General features: G+C 37.8%; 1 long non-coding RNA gene across 1 annotated transcript in view; it reads right to left on the reverse strand.

Annotated features, from left to right (window-relative positions):
- Window positions 1-5,724: 5,724 nt before the first annotated feature.
- LOC309646462 overlaps window positions 5,725-20,903 on the reverse strand; it is a 254,787-nt gene continuing 239,608 nt past the window's right edge. Inside the window, exon 2 of the long non-coding RNA XR_014255384.1 lies at window positions 5,725-7,918. This is a non-coding gene — a long non-coding RNA (uncharacterized lncRNA). The remainder of the gene's footprint in view (window positions 7,919-20,903) is intronic.

Raw genomic sequence — 20,903 nt, forward strand, 5'->3', positions numbered from 1 at the left:
AAGTAGCTGAGATGTCCTGTAAATTGAAGAGACGTAAATATCTTAATTCAGAATTCTAATTACTCAGAATTCAGGATCATCCAAGTTAACCAGAATCTTAATACTACATCGATAATATGAGAGAGATTTTGAGAGATGACTATTTCCCAAGAGAAAATGAGATGTACCGGGGAGTTGAACTGGTTTCCCCACTGGGTGCTCCCTCCCACTCCTAGACCTGTTTGTACTATAATTATACTACCATAAATTGCTTCCAATGATTATTTGTACTTTTTTCTGTATTTTTAGTGAATAAATTAAAATAGAAAGTCAAATCCATTTAATTTGCAAATAACTGGGACTGAGAATCCAGTTTGTGAATTCTCTCTCTATCCTTTGTCTCCATATCTTTAAATATCTGCTAGTCACTATCAATTCCAAAGAGGAAACTTGCTAAAAGAGAAAAAGGAAAATTAAAATTTTGCTTTGTATTGTAGTAACTTACTAACTCTGATACATTTTTGGTGGGAGAAAGAGTTCAAAAGTTGTGGTTAAACTGAGTTTTAAGAAGCTATCTATTGATTTTCTTTACCCATGCTAATTGTATCTTGCCTTATCATGAATCACTCACAGTAGCAAAAAAATTAGTGGAAAACATAATTACAAATAATGAATATGTATTTTGTAGCTTCCATGGGCTAATTATTTGTCATTTCATTAAATCTTAACAAGGACCCTGTTAAGGTAAGTGTTATTATCCCCATATTACATGTGAGGAAACTGAGGTTCAGAAAGGTAATGTGACTTGAACAAAGTCAAAGAGTAAATGCAGAGTCTGTTTTAATCCCAGGTGCCCAGGTTTTGAGTCCAGTGGTTTTCCTACTACACCAGCGCATCTTGATATTCTGCCTTGGTTTCATATTAATTGTACTGTTAGTCATGGTAAGAATATTAATGAATACAATTACCAACAGTTTAGTAAGGGAACAATTTTAAAAGCTTACGTTTATTAGAAATGGCCAATTTAGTTTTATAAGGGATAGGTCATACTGAAATAGGTGACTGAGTTTTTCTAGGATATAGTTTCCATAGTAAGCATGGAAAGATTGACATTATATACTTGGAATTCCAAAAAGGTTTTGGTGACATCTCAGAGATCATTAGCTCAGATCTTGGACTGAGGGTAAAGTACCTTACTAGACAGAAACCAGGCTCAAAACAGCAATTGAAAGGATAGATTTTTCTAACTGGAAAGAAGGCATAAATAGAGCACCCTGGGGTGAGATTGGGTGGTCTTTTTTGTGACTCATAGAAATATGTAGAATTGTAAATATGATATTCCTGGTGTGTTGACAATATATAAATTGGGAAAAAACTCATCTAGTCATATTCAAAAGAATATGTTCAGTTTAGCATACCCCAAATAATTATTGCAATTAATCTAAATCCTTTTGCAAGAGATAATGGGCCACTTGGCTAGACAAATATCTGGATGTAGAGACCAGCTCAGAATAATCCCCAAATAAAGAAAGTACACAAAGCACTCTCAAGTCCATTGTTGGGATTTTTTTGGTCATAAGAAAGGTATAAATAATAACTATATAAGAAATAAAAACAAGATAGAAATGAATAGGAATATGTGCAACTCAAAGTCAAAAGAAACACTTAAATTGTCCTCTAATTTTTAAATTTTTTTCCCTTTCTTTGTTTTTCCTGAACCTAGGACTTCATCCAGTATTTTTCTCTTTCTTTGGGCCTTTGACATTTTTTTCTCACCAAAAGTAAAAAGTAAGGATAGTGTTCCAGAACAGAAAACAAAATATATTTTCCAAAACATTAGATTATGCAGACTGTCTGAGGATCAAACCAGTTCTCTTGTGTGTGTGTCTGTGTGTGTTTGTGTATCTGTGTCTGTGATTCAATATTTTTACACATTACAAAATGATCACCATAATAAGTCTAGTAACCATCTGTCACCTTACAAAGTTTTTACAATATTTTTGACTATATTCCCTATGCTGTTCATTACATCCCCATGACTTATTTATTTCATAAATGGAAGTTTGTAATTCTTATTCTCCCTCACCTATTTCATTCATTCCTCCACCCCCCATATCTATGTATACATGTACAGTTTGTTCTCTGTATTTATGAGTATATTCCTATTTTGTTATGTTTATTTGTCTTGTTTTTTAGATTCCACATATAAGTGAAATCATGTAATACTTGCTTTTTCTGTCTGACTTATTTCACTTAGCTGTCCAGTTTTTCCATCACCATGATTGAAGAGGCTGTCTTTTCCCATTGTATATTTTTGCCTCCTTTGTCATAGATTAATTGACATATAAGTGTGGGTTTGTTTCTGGGCTCTCTATTCCATTCCATTGATCTATGTGTCTATTTTGTGCCAGTATCATACTGTTCTGATTACTGTAGCTTGGTAGTATAGTCTGAAGTCAGGGAGTGTGATTCCTCCAGGCCTACTCTTCTTTCTCAAGATTGTTTTTGCTGTTTGAGGTCTTTCATGTTTTCATGCGAATTTTAAAATTATTTGTTCTAGTTCTGTGAAAAATGCCATTGGTATTTTGATAGGGATTGCATTGAATCTGAAGATTACCTTGGAGAGTATGGTCATTTTAACAATATTAATTTTTCCAGCCCATGAGCACAGTATATCTTTCCATTTGTTTGTGTCATTTTTGGTTTCTTTCATCAATGTCTTATAGTTTTCCAAGTACAGATCTTTTACTTCCTTGGTTAGTTTTATTCCAAGGTATTTTATGTTTTTGATTCAATTGTAATGGGGTTTGCTTTCCTCATTCTTTGTTAGTTTCTGTATGTTAATATTGTATCCTGCAACTTTACTGAATTTATTTATTTGTTCTAATAGTTTTGTGGTGGTGTCTTCAGGATTTTCTATGTATAGTATAATGTCATCTGCAAACAGTGACAGTTTTACTTTTTTTCTTTCCAATTTTGATTCTTTTTATTTCTTTTTCTTGTCTGATTCTATGGCTTGGACTTCCAGTACTATGCTGAATAGAAGTGGCAAGAGTGGGTATCCTTGTCTTGTTCCTGATTTTAGAGAAAATGCTTTCAGCTTTCCACCACTGAGTATGATATTGGTTGTAAATACATGGTCTTTATTATGTTGAGGTATGATCAATCTATACCAAATTTTTTGAGAGTTTTATCATAACTGGGTGTTGAATTTTATCAAAGCTTTTTTCTGTATCTATTGAGATGATCATATTATTTTTATTCTTCAATTTGTTAATGTACTGTATCACATTGATTTGCAGATATACCACCCTTGCATCCCTGGGATAAATGCCATTTGATCAAATGGTATGATCCTTTTACTGTATTGTTGAATTCGATTTGCTAATATTTTGTTGAGGATTTCTGCATCTATGTTCTTCAGTGACATTGGCCTGTAATTTTTTTGTGGTATCTTTGTCTGGTTTGGGTATCAGAATGATGCTGGCCTTCCAATTTTTTGGAATAGTTTGAGAAGGAGAAGTGGAAATTCTTCTTTAAATCTTTGGTGGAACTAAACTGTGAAGCTGTTTGGTCCTTTGCTTTTGTTATTGGGAGTATTTTTATTCCTGATTTAATTTCATTGCTGGTAATTGGTCTGCTTATATTTTCTATATCTTCCTGTTTCAGTCTTAAGAAACTGTACATTTCTAGGAATTTATTCATTTCTTCCAGGTTGTCCATTTTATTAGTGTAAAATTGTTTATAGTATTCTCTTATGATCCTTTGTATTTCTGTGGTATTGGTTGTAACTTCTCTTTCATATCTGGTTCTATTGATTTGGGCCCTCTTTCTTTTTTTCTTGATGAGTCTGCCTAAAGTTTTATTAATTTTGATTATCTTTTCAAAGAACAAGCTCTTAGTTTTATTGATCTTCATTGTCTTTTAAGTCTATTTTATTCATTTCTGCTCTTATTATTTCTTTTCTTCTACTGACTTTGAATTTTGTTTGTTCTTTTCTTTGTAGTTCCTAAAGGTGTAAAATTAAATTGTTTCTTTGAGGTTTTTCTTTTTTCGTAAGGTGGGTTTCTATCACTGTAAACGTCCCTCTTTGAACTGATTTTGCTGCATCTCATAGATTTCAGATCATTGTGTTTCCATCTTCATTTGCTTCAAGGTATATTTTGATTTTCTCTTTGATTTTTTTCACTGACCCACTAGTTGCTTAGCAGCATATCATAAGCCTCCACATGTTTGTACATTTTTTCAGTTTTTTTCTTGTAGCCAATTTCTAGTTTCATACCACTGTCGTTGGAAAAGATTGATATGACTTCCGTCTTCTTAAATTTATTGAGATTTGTTTTGTGACCTAGTTTGTGATCTATCCTAGAGAATGTTCTATGTGCTCTTGAGAAAAAATGGGTGTTCTGTTGCTTTTGGATGGAATGTCCTATATATAACTATTAAGTCTGTCTGATCTAATGTGTCATTTAAGACCACGGTTTCCTAATTCTCTGTCTAGATGATCTGTCAATTGATGAAAAGGGTGGTTAAAGTCTCCTATTATTATTGTGTAACTGTCAGTTTCTCCATTTATTTTTGCTAATATTTGCTTTATGTATTTAGCTTCTCCTATGTTGGATACATATACATATTTTATACATCTTTATTGGAGTATAATTGCTACTATGTTGTGTTAGTTTCTGCTGTACAACAAATTGAATCAGCTATACGCATATGCATACATATATCCCCATATCGTCTCCCTCTTGAGCCTCACTCCCATGCTCCCTCTCCCACCACTCTAAGTCATCACAAAGCACTGAGCTGATCTCCCTGTGCTATGCAGCAGCTTCCCACTAGCTATCTATTTTACATTTGGTAGTGTATATCTGTCAATGCTAATCTCACTATGTCCCAGCCTCTCATTCCCCCCGCCCCCCTGCCGTGTCCTCAAGTCCATTCTCCACACCTGCATCTTTATTTCTACCCTACCACTAGGTTCATCAGTACCATTTTTCTAGATTCCATATATATGCGTTAGCATACAGTATTTGTTTTTCTCTTTCTGACTTACTTCACTCTATGACATGACAGGCTCTAGGTCCATCCACCTCATTACAAATAACTCAATTTTGTTCCTTTTTATGGCTGAGTAATACTCCATTGTATATATGTGCCAAATCTTCTTTATCCATTCATCTGTCATTGGACACTTAGGTTGCTTCCATGTCCTGGCTATTGTAAATAGTTCATGAATTAACATTATGGTACATGTATCTTTTTGAATTACGGTTTTCTCAGGGTATATGCCCAGTAGGGGGATTGCTGGGTCATATGGTAGTTGAATGTTTAGTTTTGTGAGGAATCTCCATTCCGTTCTAGATAGTGGTTGTATCAATTTACATTCCCACCAACAGTGCTGGAGAGTTCCATTTTCTCCACACCCTCTCCAGCATTTATTGTTTCTAGATTTTTTGATGATGGCCATTCTGACTGGTGTGAGGTGATAATTCATTGAGGTTTTGATTTCCATTTCTCTAATGATTAGTGATGTTGAGCACCTTTTCATGTGTTTGTTGACCAACTGTATGTCTTCTTTGGAGAAATGTCTATTTAGGTCTTCCACCCATTTTTGGATTGGGTTGTTTGTTTTTTTGATATTGAGCTGCATGAGCTGCTTATATATTTTGGAGATTAACCCTTTGTCAGTTTCTTCGTTTGCAAAATTTTCTCCCATTCTGAGGGTTGTTTTTTCATCTGGTTTATGGTTTCCTTTCCTGTGCAAAAGCTTCTAAGGTTCATTAGGTCCCATTTGTTTAGTTTTGTTTTTATTTCCATTTCCCTAGGAGGTGGGTCAAAAAGGATCTTGCTGTGATTTATGTCATAGAGTGTTCTACCTATGTTTTCTCTAAGGGTTTTATAGTCTCTGGTCTTACATTTAGGTCTTTAATCCATTTTGAGTTTGTTTTTGTGTATGGTGTTTGGGAGTGCTCTAATTTCATTCTTTTACATGTAGCTGTCCAGGTTTCCCCAACACCACTTATTGAAGAGACTGTCTTTCCTCCATTGTATATTCTTGCCTCCTTTGTCAAAGATAAGATGACCATAGGTGCATGGGTTTATCTCTAGACTTTCTATCCTGTTCCATTGATCTCTACTTCTGTTTTTGTGCCAGTACCATACTGCCTTGATAACTGTAGCTTTGTAGTATAGTCTGAAGTCAGGGAGCCTGATTCCTCCAGCTGCATTTTTCTTTCTCAAGATTGCTTTCGCTATTTGGGGTCTTCTGTCCCATACAAATTGTAAAATTTTTTGTTCTAGTTCTGTGAAAAATGCCATTGGTAATTTGATAGGGATTGTACTGAATCTGTAGATTGCTTTGGAGAGTATAGTCATTTTCAAAATGTTGATTCTTCCAATCCAAGAACATGGTATATCTCTCCATCTGTTTGTATTGTTTTTGATTTCTTTCATCACTGTCTTATAGTTTTCTGCACACAGGTACTTTGCTTCCTTAGGTAGGTTTATTCCTAGGTATTTTATTCTTTATTTGCAATGGTAAATGGGAGTGTTTCTTAATTTCTCTTTCTGATTTTTCATTGTTAGTGTATAGGAATGCAAGAGACTACTGTGCATTAATTTTGCATCCTGCTACTTTACCAAATTCATTGATTAGCTCTAGTAGTTTTCTGGTGGCATCTTTAGGATTTTGTATGTATAGTATTATGTCGTCTACAAATAGTGACAGTTTTACTTCTTTTCCAATTTGGATTCCTTTTATTTCTTTCTCTTCTCTGATTGCCATGGCTAAAACTTCCAAAACTTTGTTGAATAATAGTGGTGAGAGTGAGCAACCTTGTCTTATTCCTGATCTTAGAGGAAATGCTTTCAGTTTTTCATCATTGAGAATGATGTTTGTTGTGGGTTTGTCATATATGGCCTCTATTATGTTGAGGTAGGTTCACTCTATGCCCACTTTCTAGAGAGTTTTTTTTTATCATAAATGGGTGTTGAATTTTCTCCAAAGCTTTTTCTGCATCTATTGAGATGATCATATGGTTTTTCTCCTTCAATTTGTTAATATGTTTTATCACATTGATTGATTTGCATATATTGAAGAGTCCTTGCATTCCTGGGATAAACCCCACTTGATCATGGTGTACGATTCTTTTAACGTGTTGTTGGATTCTGTTTGCTAGTATTTTGTTGAGGATTTTTTTCACCTATGTTCATCAGTGATATTAGCCTATAATTTTCTTTTTTTGTGACATCTTTGTCTGGTTTTGGTATCAGGGTGATGGTGGCCTCGTAGAATGAGTTTGGGAATGTTCCTCCCACTGCTATATTTTGGAAGAGTTTGAGAGGTATAGGTGCTATTGCTTTTCTAAATGGTTGATAGAATTTGCCTGGGAAGCCATCTGGTCCTGGGCTTTTGTTTGTAAGAAGATTTTTAATTACATTTTCTATTTCAGTGTTTGTGATTGGTCTGTTCATATTTTCTATTTCTTCCTGGTTCAGTCTTGGAAGGTGTACTTTTCTAAGAATTTGTCCATTTCTTCCAGGTTGTCCATTTTATTGGCGTATAGTTGCTTGTAGTAGTCTCTCATGATCCTTTGAATTTCTGTGGTGTCCATTGTTACTTCTCCTTTTTCGTTTCTAATTCTTTTGATTTGAGTCTTCTTCATGTTTTTCTTGAAGAGTCTGACTAATGGTTTATCAATTTTGTTTATCTTCTCAAAGAACCAGCTTTTAGTTTCATTGATCTTTGCTATTGTTTCCTTCATTTCTTTTCCATTCATTTCTGATCTTATCTTTATAATTTCTTTCCTTTTCCTAACTTTGGGAGTTTTTTGCTCTTCTTTCTCTAATTGCTTTAGGTGTAAGGTTAGGTTGCTTATTTGAGATGTTTCTTGTTTCTTGAGGTAGGACTGTATTGCTATAAACTTCCCTCTTAGAACTGCTTTTGCTACATCCCATAGGTTTTGTGTCCTTGTACTTTCATTGTCATTTGTTTCAAGGTATTTTTTTTATTTCCTCTTTGATTTCTTCATTGATCTCTTGATTATTTAGTAGCATGTTGTTTACCCTCCAAGTGTTTGTATTTTTTTACAGGTTTTTTTCCTATAATTGATATCTGGTCTCGTAGCATTGTGGTTGGAAAAGATACTTGATATGATTTCAATTTTCTTAAATTTACCAATGCTTAATTTGTGATACAAGATGTGATCTACCCTGGAGAATGTTCCATGTGCACTTGAGAAGTGTATTCTGTTGTTTTTGGATGCAATGTCCTATAAATATCAGCTATGTCCATGTGGTCTAATGTGCCATTTAAAGCTTGTGTTTTTTCATTTATTTTCTGTTTGGGTGATCTGTCCATTGGTGTAAGTGAGGTGTTAAAGTCCCCTATTATGATTGTGTTACTGTTGATTTGCCCTTTTATGGCTGTTAGCATTTGCCTTATGTATTGAGGTGCTCCTATGTTGGGTGCATAAATATCTACCATTGTTATATCTTCTTGGATTGATCCCTTGATCATTATGTAGGGTCCTTCCTTGTCTCTTATAATAGTCTTTATTTTAAAGTCTATTTTGTCTGATATGAGTATCGCTACTTCAGCTTTCTTTTGATTTCCATTTACATAGAATATCTTTTTCCATCTCCTCACTTTCAGTCTGTATGTGTCCTTAGGTCTGAAGTGGGTCTCTTGTAGACAGCATATATATGGGTCTTGTTTTTGTATCCATTCAGCCAGTCTGTGCCTTTTGGTTGGAGCATTTAATCCATTCACATTTAAGGTAATTATTGATATGTATGTTCCTAATACCATTTTCTTAATTGTTTTGGGTTTGTTTTTGTAGGTCCTTTTCTTCTCTGTGTTTCCCACTTAGAGAAGTTCCTTTAGCATTTGTTTGTAGAGCTGGTTTGGTTGTGCTGAATTCTCTTAGCTTCTGTGTGTCTGTAAAGCTTTTGATTTCTCTGTTGAATCTGAGTGAGATGCTTGCTGGGTAGAGTAATGTTAGTTGTAGGTTTTTCCCTTTCATCATTTAAAATATATCCTGCCACTCCCTTCTGGCCTACAGAATTTCTGCTGAAAAATCAGCTGATAACCTTGGATTCCCTTGTATGTTATTTGTTGCTTTTTCCTTGCTGCTTTTAGTATTTTTTCTCTTATTTAATTTTTTTTTTTAATTTGCCATGATCTCCACTTTAAATTTTTATTTTTTTAATGTTATTCTTGTCTGCTTACATTCTTTTTATGTATGTATGTATGTATGTATGTATGGCTGTGTTGGGTCTTCGTTTCTGTGCGAGGGCTTTCTCTAGTTGCGGCAAGTGGGGGCCACTCTTCATTGCGGTGTGGGGGCCACTCTTCATCGCGGTGCATGGGCCTCTCACTATCGCGGCCTCTCGTTGCCGAGCACAGGCTCCAGACGCGCAGGCTCAGTAATTGTGGCTCACGGGCCGAGTCGCTCCGCGGCATGTGGGATCCTCCCAGACCAGGGCTTGAACCCGCGTCTCCTGCATTAGCAGGCAGATTCTCAACCACTGCGCCGCCAGGAAAGCCCTCTTATTTAATTTTTAATAGTTTGATTAACATGTGTCTTGGCCTGTTTCTCTTTGGGTTTATCCTGTATGGGACTCTCTGCACTTCCTGGACTTGATTGACAATTTTCTTTCCCATGTTAAGGAAGTTTTTGACTACAATCTCTTAAAATATTTTGTCAGACCCTTTCTCTTCTTCTTCTGTGACCCCTATAATTCGAATGTTGGTGCGTTTAATCTTGTCCCAGAGGTCTCTGAGACTGTCCCCAATTTTTTTCATTCTTTTTTCTTTATTCTGCTCTGTGGCAGTTATTTCTACCATTCTATCTTCCAGCTCACTTATCCATTCTTCTGCCTCAATTTTTCTGCTATTGATTCCTTCTAGAGTGTTTTTAATTTCATTTATTGTGCTGTTCATCACTGTTTGTTTGTTCTTTAGTTCTTCTAGGTCCTTGTTAAACATTTCTTGTATTTTCTCCATTCCATTTCTGAGATTTTGGATCATCTTTACTATCATTACTGTGAATTCTTTTTCTGGTAGACTGCCTATCTCCTTTTCATTTGTTTGGTCTGGTGTGTTTTTACCCTTCTCCTTCATCTGCTGCATATTTCTCTGTCTTCTCATTTTGTTTAACTTAATGTTTTGGGGGTCTCCTTTCCACTGGCTGCTGGGTCATAGTTCCTCTTACTTCTTTTGTCGGTCCCCAGTGGGTGAGGTTCGTCCAGTTGCTTGTGTAGGCTTCCTGGTAGGGGGACTGGTGCCTGTGTTCTGGCGGGTGGAGCTGGATCTTGTCCGTCTGATAGGCAGGGCCACGTCTGGTGGTGTGTTTTGGGGTGTCTGTGAGCTTAGTATGACTTAGGCAGTCTGTTTGCTAAAGAGTGGGGTTGTGTTCCTGTCTTACTAGTTGTTTGGCATGAGGTGTCCAACATGAAGTTGCTGGCTGTTGGGTGGAGCCAGGTCTTAGTGTTGAGATGGAGAACTCTGGGAGAGCTCTCACTGATTAATATTCCATGGGTCCAGGGGTTCTCTGGTGGTCTGATGTCCTGGGCTTGGCTCTTCCACCTCAGAGTCTCAGGCCCGACCCATAGGCAAAGCAACAAGACCCTGCCAGCCACTCGGTGCAGAAGAAAAGGATGAAAAAACAAAACAAAGAAACAAACAAACAAAAAAACCCCCAAAATACTGAAATGAACAGACAAAACCCCAAGACAAATGGTAAAGGCAAAACTAAACAGACAGAATCACACAACGAAACAGACACACATACCCACGAAAATCAAAAAGACATAAAAACAAAAAAGGAAAGAAAAGAAGAGAGCAACCAAACCAATAAACAAACCCAAGAATGGAAACAAACACTAAAAACTAAACTAACAAAAACATAAAACCAGAAACAAATCAAATGCAGAATCAAACTTTAAAAAGGCAATGAAAGCATAAAACAAACACACAAAATGATTTTAAAAATGTAATGACAAAAGAAAGATGAAAACAAAAGGAAAAAATACAAAACAACAAAGTAGTAAAGTAAAAATAGAAAAATAGAAAATATAGTTAAAAATAAAATGAAAATAAAACAAAACAAAGGAAAAAAAACACAAGGAAAAAACACAATATAACAAAAAGTATAGTAGAACTAGGAAAAAGTGAATAAAATAAAATAAAACATTAAAAGTAAAAGCATAAACAGAAAAGAAAAGAAAAAACAAATAAAAAATTAAAATTAAAAGAAAAATAAAGAACAGCAGAACCAAAAAAAAAGAGAAGTGGTCATATTTTCCTGTGGCCTTAGCTGTCAGTGTCCTTGGCCCACAGTGAGCCATGGCCAATCCCTGCCTGCCCAGCAAGTCCTCCAACACCTCTAGGTAGGTCTCTGGCCCTGCTGTGGGCACTGTGGGGCCAGCGCAGACTCTGATCTGGCCTGACTCCTGCATGTACTTGCCCCCAAAGTCCACAGTTGCCCCCAAAATCCACAGCCTCAATTGTGGCAACACTCTTCTCTTCAGGTATTTCACAGATGCAGGGTTTACCCAGCCGACTGTGGGGATTTAATCTGCTGCTCCTGCAGCTGCACGGGGATATTTTCCTTTCTCTTCCTAGATCTCACAGCCCCTGGAGTTTAGCTTTGGTTTTGGCCCTGCCTCTGCATGTGGGCTGCCCTCAGGCATCTGTTCCCCACCGAGGCAAGAGGGATTTAAAGCAGCTGCTGATTAGGGCTCACTTGCTCACTCAGGCTGGGGGGAGGGAGGGATACAGCAGTCACAATTGGGATGTGCAGGGAGTGTCTGCAGCAGCAGAGGCCAGCATGAAGTTGCAAGAGCCCGAGGTGCACTGTGTGTTCTCCCAGGGAAGTTGGCCCCAGTTAACGGGACCCTCAGCAGTGGTGGGCTGCACGGGCTTCTGGGAAGGTGTGGACAGTGACTTGCCTTGCACACAGGACCCTTGGCAACAGTGGTGGCAGCCTCTGGGGTCCAAGATAACAGCCACAGCTTGCGCTCGCACTCACGTAGACATTGTCCTGCCATCTGTGAGTGCACAGAGTGGGAAGCTCTTATGGTGGGCTGCCCCTTGAGCACCCCACAGCAAAGGTCTCTTGCCTCTCTGGCAAACCCAGGCTTTTTCCTGGACTCCTTCCCAGCTAGCTGTGGTGCACTAGCCCCCCCAGGCTGTCCTCATGCAGCCAACCCCAATCCTCTCCCTGGGGTCTCACCTCCGAGGCCCAAGCCTCAGCACCCAACCTCCACCCACCCTGGCGAGTGAGCAGACAAGTGCCTCAAGCTGGTGAGTGCTGGTTGGCACTGATCCTCCGTGTCGGAATCTCTCCACTCTGCCCTCCGCACCTCTGTTGCTGTCCTCTCCTCCGAGGCTCTGAAGCTTCCCCACCCCATCCCCACCAGTGAGGGGGTTTCCTAGTGTGTGAAAACTTTTCGTCCTTCACAGCTCCCTCCCAGAGGGGCAGGTCCCATCCTGATTCCTTTGTCTCTTTTTTTTTTTCTTTTTTCTTTTGCCCTACCCAGTTATGTGGGGATTTCCTTGCCTTTTTGGAAGTCTGAGGTCCCCTACCAGCATTCAGTAGTTGTTCTGTAGGCACTGTTCCACATGTAGATGTATTCTTGATGTATTTGTGGGGAGAAAGGTGATCTCCACATCTTACTCCTCCTCTATCTTGCAGGTCTCTCAACTGGGTGCATATACATTTATAATTGTTATGTGTTCTTGTTGTATTGATCCTTTGATCATTAAGTAGTGTTCTTTGTCTCTTGTCACAATCTGTTTTAAAGTGTATTTTGTATGATATAAGTATTGCTACCCAAGCTTTCTTTTCATTTCCACTTGCATACATTTTTCCATCCCTTTACTTTCAGTCTGTATGTGCCTTTAGATCTGAAGTGAGTCTCTTGTAGGCAGCACATATATGGGTCTTGTTTTTGTATTTATTCAGCCACTTTATGTCTGTTAATTGGAGCATCTAGTCCATTTACATTTAAAGTAATTATTGATAGGTATGTAATTATTGCCATTTTGTGAATTGTTATCAGGTTGTTTTTGTAGTTCTCTTTTTTCCTTTTTTGTTTTGCGCTCTTCCCCTGTGATTTGATGACTACCTTTAGTGTTATGTTTGGATTCCTTTCTTTTTTATGTCTGTGTACCTATTATAGATTTTGTGTGTGTGGTTACCATAAAGTTCATATACAACAATGTATATATATATATACACACACACATATATAAATGCATACACACATACATATATATATGATTATTTTCACCTGATGATCTCTTAAGTTCGAATGCATCTTCATGACACTGAATTTTTACTCCCCCCCACCACGTTTAATGCCTTTGATTTCATATTTTACATCTTTTTGTTTTATGTATCCCTTAACTACTTATTGGGGATATAGATGATTTTAGTACTTTTTTCTTTTAAACTTCCTACAAGCTTTATATTTTGTTGATCCACTACCCTCACTGTATATTTGCCTTTGCTGATGAGATTTTTTCTTTTATAATTTTCATATTTCTGGTTCTGTTCTTTTCTTTCCCCTTAGAGAAGTCCCTTTAACATTTCTTGTAGAGCCAGTTTAGTGTTGCTGAACTCTTTTAGTTTTACTTTTCTGTAAAACTCTTTATCTCTCCTTCAAATCTGAATAATAGCCTTTCCAGGTACAGTATTCTTGGTTGTAGGTTTTTTCCTTTTAATCACTTTGAAAATATTGTGCAACTCCCTTCTAGCCTACAAAGTTTCTGCTGAAAAGTCATCTCATTGTCTTATAAGAGTTCCCTTGCACATAACTAGTTTCTTTTCTCTTGCTGCTTTTAAGGTTCTCTCTTTAACTTTAATTCCTGCCATTTTAATTATAATGTATCTTGGTATGAACCTCTTTGGGTTCATCTTGTTTGGGACTCTCTATGCTTCCAGGACCTGGATGTGTGTTTCCTTTCCCAGATTAGGAAGTTTTCAGCTATTATTTCTTTAAGTAAGTTCTCTTCCCCTTTCTCTCTCTCTTCTTCATCTGGGACACATAAAATGCAAATGTTAGTGTGCTTGATGTTGTCTCAGAGGTCTCTTAAACTATCATCATTTTTTAAAATTATTTTTTCTTTCACCTTGGGTGATTTCCACTACTCTATCTTCTAATTTGCTGATCCATTCCTCTGTATCATCTAATCTACTATTGATTCCTTATAGTGTATTTTTAATTTCAGTTATTGTATTCTTTAGCTCTGTTTGGTTCTTCTTTATATTTTCTAACTCTTTGTTAAAATTCTCACTGTGTTTATTCATTCTTCTCCCAAGTTCATTGTGCATATTTATGATCATTGCCTTGAACTCTTTATCAGGTAGATTTCTTATCTCCACTTCTCTTAGTTCTTCTTCTGGGTTTTGTCTTGTTCCTTCATTTGGAACTTGTTCCACTATCTCCTCGCCTTGCCTAATTCTCTATGTTTGTTTCTATGTAGTAGGTATGTCAGTTACATTTCCTGACCTTGCAGAAGTGGCCTTATGTAGGAGACATCTTATGGGGCTCAGTAGAACACTTCCCTCTGGTCACCAGAGCTTTATGCTCTAGGTGTGACCCCTATGTGGGCTGTACATACTTTTGTTGTGGCAGGGCTGACTACTATAGATTCACTTGTAGGTAGGGCTGGACCCTGGTCAGGTCTTTTCTTGTGTGGCCTGGGCTGGGTCTTGTGTGGTAGGGCTGGGTCCTGGTGAGGTTGGCTATGTGATCTGAGGGGTCCTGAGGCTGGTGCCAGCCCACTAATGTGTGAGGCCAGGTCCTGGGGTCACTGGCTGCAGGACCTGGGGCATTCTGGGGTGGCTGGCTGTGGGGCTGGGGGTCCAGAGCTCTCCTCTAACTTTCAATCCATGGTTAACCATTCTCCACTGACCTTCAAAACCTTTCATTAACTAATTTACTACCACTAAGCTATTATCTCCCATCACCATATTGCACTCCCTCACTCTCTGTTTCTCTCTCTCATCTCCTTTACCCTTATTCTCCTTATTCATTCTTTCATTCTTACCCCTATGCTTTTTGTATAGCCATAAACTATCTCTTCTCTCTGCCATTTTCAACCTGTCTCTGTTTGATTCCCAAACTCAAAATGTAATCCCCTAATCAAACAAATGATTAAATGAACAAATAAATCTATCTCTTCCAGTCTTCGGAGATCAACCATACCTTCATGAATGATCTTTTCATGTCCTGCCCACTCAACATATCTCTGCCCCATTTTTATTGCTTTAATGTCTATTCATTTTTATATTATTTTGTGGTTATTCAACTATCTTTATGAATAATACTTGACATCCCTGTAAAGCTAAAATGTTCTAAAAAACAAGGATGATGTATTCCATTTCCTTTATACTTCCTACAGCATCTGGAGGGGAGGTTGGCAACTATGACCCATGGGTCAAATTTAGCCTTCCACCTATTTTAATTTTTTTATTTTACATGTTATCTTTTAGAGGGATGACTTTTCTTGTGCTGTGTTTGTTTAACTTTGGTATCAGGATAATTCTGGCCTCATGCTATTCATTTTTCAGAAGAGTTTGAGAAAGACTGGTGTTAATTCTTCTTTAAATTATTGGTAGAATTAATCTGTGAAGCCATCTAGTCTTGGGCTTTTCTTTCTTGGGCATCCACCTATTTTTGTGTGGCCTGTGAGGTAAGGTAGTTTTTACACTTCTAAATGATTTTAAAAAATCAAAAGGAAAATAATATTTGATGACATTTGAACATTATGTGAAATTCAAATTTTAGTGTTCATGAAGTATTTTTAATGGACAGCCATGTCCATTAATTTACATTTTACCTATAGCTGCTTTCACACTACAACAGTAAAGTTAAATAGTTGCCACAAAGCCCAAAGAATTAAAATGTAGTAGTTTCCACAAGTGCCAAAGACCACTTTGCAGATGGTGTTATTTTTAATCCAAAGTCAAGAGCTCTGCAAGATATTATGTCCACAGGTTTATAGTTAAGAGAGGCTGGCAACTTACTCATGTGACATGAGTGGTAAGCAGTGGATGTTGAAGTCTTACCAGTGCTACCTGGCTGCCAAAAAGATATTTCTCTATACTATATCATCTCCTGAAGTGCATTATTCAAGGACTCCAGTTCTGTCCAAGCCTCCTTTTTCCAACTTAGATACCTTAAAGATATAACAAATTCTAAATACATAGAATAGTTGGTATCAAGGAAGATAGGTTAGTTGTACAAAGTTGGAATCAACACAGCATTAGTTCTATTCCACGTAAGTATTCTACAGAGAGGTGATCTACAGCTTGTCAGTCCCTTGTAGGCTCCAAGTAATCAGAACTTTCCAGTGAGACAGAACTTTTTTTACAGGGTTTCTCTATATAATGAGAACTACTAAAACCCCCAATATCCTAAAGTATCTCCTTATTCCTAGAGTAAAGAATAAATTATACTCAGCCTAACTCTACTGTCAAGTTTTTTTTCCTAATTGTATATAATTATAATGTTAATACATATAGCATAAATATTAGTTAAGAAAATAGAATAATCAACTATACTTCAATTAAAAATAAAAATAAAAACAAAATATTTTATTAATCAAAGCATCCCATTCCATATTGGGCCTACATTGAGAAGAGATAATGGATCAGGACTTAAGACTAGGATATAATTCTAGGACTTGCTGCCAATATCATAATTACTAGTTCAACTAATAAACTACATTGTAGTATAAATAGTCAACATAATGCATCAAAACAAGATTTAGTAGAAAAGAGATCATCCACTGGTGAAGTACACCTCCAGTTCATCTTGGCTTTGGTAGAAGATGACTGGGGTCCAATTTTCACCTGTATGCCCAGGAATAGAAAATCTCCCCTCACCCCACTTCTCAGTCTACTACTGCAGTTGGGTCATTGTGGATGCTTGGGAGATTCACTCCCAAATGTCTAGCAACCTAAATCATAAAAGGAGTCGAAAATTATGGTATGTTTTAGTTTGAATATACTGTAGTATAGAACTGTTAGAGAAAGCATCATGATATTGGAAGAATCCATTTTAATATCCTAGGGAAAAAATTGGCATATTTTGCTAATACTGTATCTTTTTAATGACTGATGTTACTCAGTTATCTTTGGCTTTTCATATGAAACTTTCATTGTCTAAACCTTCTAAATTAAAACCATTTTGTTTCATGGGTTGGCAATTTATTTCAATTGTTCACTCTGTTATGTCCATTATATTAGATGAACAAATACTGTTAACTTAGATCTATTTGATCTTACTCCCAATATATAGATACAAGAAAATGAATGCTGTATTCATAAGGAGATTCTCATCCCAAAACCGTTATATTATACATCAGGGCTTTGACCATTGTATTATTCTAGTCAAAATCCATTTAGAGCTCCCTCCATCATAGAAACATACTTTTTTCAATAGTAGAAACAAATTTAAGAAATAAAGCAGCTATTTCTGAGTCTTTTTTTTTTTTACATATCTCCTCATACATTTTGATCTGCTTTTATTTAAAAAAAAAATAGATCCTGAAACCTTACTTAATATTCAACTTGGAAACAACTTTTCTGTAAAGTTGAAAGGTATCTAATTAACCCAATTTTCCATTTACATTGCTCAGGCTTTCTTTTTCTTACTATGCAATTTATTAAACCAACAGATAGTTCCATTCTCTGAGAGAAAAAATATTTCAGAAAGTTCACACTGATGGCTTTCAAATACTATTGTTATCAATGGACAGAGGTGAAGAGCTGTGGTCAAAATCTATGAACTGTAAATTCCTGTATAATCTCCAACTCCCCCACCAGGCTTCTGAAACTATATATTCAAAGACACTCCAGGCAAAATCACACTTGGATAGGAGCTTCATTCCCAAATCTCTCTCTAGTTTCCTAACATGTAAGATTTTCAAGGACCCTATTGTTTCTTTAACACTTGCCCTAGATCAGAGGCAGAACAAAGAGGTCTGCTCTTGGTTTCCTATTCCCGTGTTCCACACTGGCTTTGCCTGGACTTCTAAGCTGACAGCACCTCCCTGCTCCAGTATCACTTTGCCACAACTTCATCATGAAATGTAAGAGAGAAGAGAGCACAGAGGGAGAAAGAGAAAAGAGAGATACTGCTCTCTTTTATCTTTATTTATAATCCCTTTTTTCCTTCCTTTGAAATTCCATTCTTGGCTGATACTATAGGGACCACTAAGAACCCCATTTGTCCTTGAACTTGTTTCTCTTTCTCTCACCATGTATATGCCAGGCACTGTGCTAGGCACAGGGATAGAATGATAGACAAAGCAGCAGTGTTTGAGCCCTCACAAGGCTACAGAGATGCTCCAGACTCCCACATTTATCTGTAGTCTCTTTAATAGTTTGGAAAATATGATTGCCATGTTTCCAGCTCAAAGGGCAGCTGGAATAAATCTTAAAATTAAAATAAATGATAATGGAACAAGGTGGGTACAAAGCACATTCACAGATTTCTCTTCACTCAATACATTCTGATGAATACTCTCCATGCCCCAAGCACTGTCACAGTCTCTGGAGGTCTGCCCTTTGTCAAATAGCCCACACTCTGATGAGAGGAGTTAGATGATGTAAAAGTGAACAAGTAAATTAATAAATACAGTGAACTCAGAGAGTAATATGGGACATGAAGGAATTAAATTGTATCATGAGCCCAAAAGTGACTAAGATGGAGCAAGCAGGCAAGTCTACATTAGCCAGGATGGTGAAGGAGTGGGTACACCAATGGAAAACCCCACTTGAGCAAAGATCTGGGGCCAGAATGTTCTGGACAGAGGGACCAGCAACTGTAAAAGCCTCAGGCCAGGAAAAAGCTGGCATGTTCTAGGAACAGAAGTGTCCCTAGAGAGAAACTAGTGCCTAATAAATAAGAGGGTGGGCTGCCAGTGCAAGATGAGGTGGGGGGCGGGGAGCAGAGGCTGGATCATGCAGGATTTGGTAGGTCAAAACCCGGACTTGGGATTTGGCCCTAAGCAAGATGGGAACATCTTTCAAGGTTTTAAGTAGGGATTACAAACACCCTGCTGGCTGCTATGTTGCTTCGTGGGGAAAGAACATTAGGGAGGTAAGAGCAGAAGCAAGAAGATTAGCAGGTACAACACAACACATGATGCATTTAAAGTTTAATACAGCAACCATCTGCAGACAGTGAAAGAGAACTCTGCTGACTTTGTCACGCCCAAACACAGGGCTAGAGGTAGAGGGCCTTAGCCTGTTACAAGACGCCTGGGAACAGACTCAGGATCTTTTCCTATAGAATCTTCCTCTCTCCAAACAGCACTGTGTGAAGAGGAGGGCAGCTGGCTTTCAAATAAATCAGGCTGTGTTGGAATCCCAGTTCCATCACATCACCTCTTCAGCCTCAGTGTTTCCCTCTGTGAAGTGGAACTAATGGGCGCTCCTCTCAGGAGGGCTGTGGGAATAGATGAGATAACATAGGCAGAAGCACTTGGGAAGTGCTAGCTTCCCTTCTCCCTGGAGTAGCACATTTCAGGGAGGTGTGCAAGGAACAGCAATTGTTCTCTGCATCCTGGACTAGAAGGGCCCACTTTTAGAAAGGACACTTGTGTTGATCACTCTTCCATAAGAAGTGCGAAAGTAATATGACTAGGGGACTAAAAGGGTTATTTGAATCTACTTTATTCAATCAATAAGAAACTAGAACTGGGAATGAAAAAAAAAAAAGCAAGAAAAGGAGTCATGGAAAAGATTTGCCCAGCTCCTCGCCAAACCAAACCTCTGCGTCACACCTTCTCAGAGACAAAGCCGTGAGGACTAATGTTTGCATAGTTGCAAACTGTTTCAAAGTCATTCCTTTCTGCAACACGCCGTGGGAATGTGATTTGAATGGTGAAGCCGATTTGGAGAGTTTGGATCTGCATGTAAGAAAGGGCCAAGATGAAGGCTGAAGTAATAACTTTTACCTGACAGCCAGTGGAGGGGTTTACTTGGATAAATGGTTTTCTAATTGACAGTTTTAGACCCTGGCAACTGTGATAGAAATGGAGTCCAAATCCTTTTGAGGGATTGTAACTCTAAAAGCTGTGTTAATGCAATAGATTAAATGTACCAAAGCTGAGGCGGCCCAGCAGCAGACCCCGGGGATGGGGATTGCCTTTTCCTGGTTTCACAGCTGTTTATTTTGATTGCTTTAAGTGTTGCAAAGCCCTATTGCCTTCCTTTCAAATTTCTGGCCCACCTCTACCCATACTGCTGGTTCATTTGAGCTTCTTTCCAACTTTGGCTTCCTCACAAAGCCTGTGCTAATTATGTGGTCAAAGATTTTGGGTGGTCAAGTTTGCTTACCCTGAGCAGCCATAGTGTCCAGGATTCACCTTTTTCCATGCATTTTCAGAACTTGTTCACACACATTGCATCTGCAGAAGTCAGTTTACACTGCATAACAAACAACCTCAAAAATGTCAGGACCTCGTGGGTTGGTAGGCAGACTATGTTTTGGTTAATTTAATCTGAGCTCAGCTGGCTGAGTGGCTGTACTTTGGGGTGCAGGTTTGTTGGGTTGGCTCCAGGCTCCAGGTTGCATTCAGGTGTGCCCCCATGTCCTTTTGCATACTGGGAACAGAAGCTCTCTGGGGTCTGTCCTCATGGCAAATGGAAGATGCTCAAGAGAGCCAACCAAGTATACATTTCAAGCCTCTGCTCACATCACTTACTCTAAAACCTCATGGGCTAAGGTAAGTCATATGGCCAAACCCAAAGTCCAGGAGCAGGAAAATATACTCTTCCTCTAGTGGGAGGAAGGAAAGTCATGTGACAAATGGCATGGATATGTGATTCTAACATAGGGATGATTGAAGAGTTGGAGACCAATGAGTCAATCTTCTACAACCTTCTTCTCCAAATCCT

Source organism: Balaenoptera physalus, assembly GCF_965194825.1.
Source record: "Balaenoptera physalus genome assembly, chromosome: 17".
NCBI classification, from domain to species: Eukaryota; Metazoa; Chordata; class Mammalia; order Artiodactyla; family Balaenopteridae; genus Balaenoptera; species Balaenoptera physalus.